We start from the raw sequence: 1449 nt of genomic DNA, 5'->3' as shown, positions 1-1449 counted from the left end.
GTACAGATTGAAGATCTTGTCTGTGCCAAGAGCCCCGGCACCATCACACAGCCTCTGAATGTATTTCCTTACTGGAGACAAGAGGGGATGGTCAAGGTCACATTTGTCCTAGGTCTTGGGTAGGACCAACCGTCAAGAGAACTGCTGCCTTGCTCTGAGCTTTGGGAGAAGCCTGTGGCTTGTGTACCATGGGTCTAATCTGTGTGACAGAGTAGACAACTTGGAAGAGGGCATATAGGCAAAACCTAAAATTTGAATGTGGGTCAGGTTGAGGGGATGGCCGAGTGCATGCACCACAAGACGCCTCCTCTCAGTGTGCTTACTGTATAAGGTTGTCCTCAAACTCTTTCATTGTCTCATTTAACTTTTCAAATAAGCACGTAGAGTAGTTATCCGTTGTTGCTGAACAAATCACCCCCAGATCTAGTGACGTGCGGCAGGAACAATCATTTCGTTATCCATCCTTGTGGCTCTGGGTGGACTCAGCTCAGCTGGCAGCACTCCATGGACGTGTCTCAGGCGGCAGTGAGGGCCGAAGTCACCTGAGGCTCACTCGCTGACAGGTCTGGCTGCTGAGGCTGTCACGGAGCCTCCACTGGGACCGTCAGCTGGAACGTCTGCATTGGTCCTTCATGGAGAGTGATTGGGTGCCGAGAGGGAGCGGCCCAAGAGAACCAGGCAGAAGCTGGCCGGCTTCTTGTGACCTCACTTCGGAATCACGTAGCATCACTTCCACTGCATTCTATCAGCTGTGAGCATCACTGAGGTCAGGCCATATTCAAGGGAAGGAGTATCAAAGCCCTTTCAGACATGCTAAAAACCATCGCAGGTTATTGTTCCTCTCCTTTTACAGTTGAGGAAACTAAGATCTGGAGAGGCGGAGGTGAGTGGTGGTTCACACAGCTAGTAAGCAGCAGAGAGGAGACCTGAACGAGCTCAGCTATACCCTGCCTCTGTGTGAGCCCACATTCTAGCAGGGCACATAAAACATAGATGTATAGGACCAGAAATTGAGGTTGAAATTGATAAGCACTAGAAGAAAGGAGCTGATAAATTATTCTAAGAGCAAAGAAGGAATGAACCTGTCCTGCTCAGAGAAGTAAGGAAAGGCTTCCTGAAGCAGGTGGCTTGGAGCAGAGGGGGAAGGATCCGTGTAATATACAGATGTGCAGAGAAGCTGGGGGAACGGTGGGGAAGGTGGAGAGGCACAGGCATTTCTGGCAGAGACACAGGATGAGCGGATATGCAGAGGCAGGAACACACATGGCAGCCCTAACTGTTAAGAGCTGAATGTGCCGAAGACATTTCATGGAAGTAGATGCAGGACACGAGGACTGCCACCTGATGATGAAAGGGCTGGCATGCCAGGTTGAGGCCCTTGGCTTTTATTTAAAGCTGTGCTTCTCGGGCTTCCCTGGTGGCGCAGTGGTTGAGGGTCCGCCTGCCAAT

This window comes from Mesoplodon densirostris, chromosome 1 (genome assembly GCF_025265405.1).
Source record: "Mesoplodon densirostris isolate mMesDen1 chromosome 1, mMesDen1 primary haplotype, whole genome shotgun sequence".
NCBI lineage: Eukaryota > Metazoa > Chordata > Mammalia > Artiodactyla > Ziphiidae > Mesoplodon > Mesoplodon densirostris.
This window is presented reverse-complemented; position numbering follows the sequence as displayed.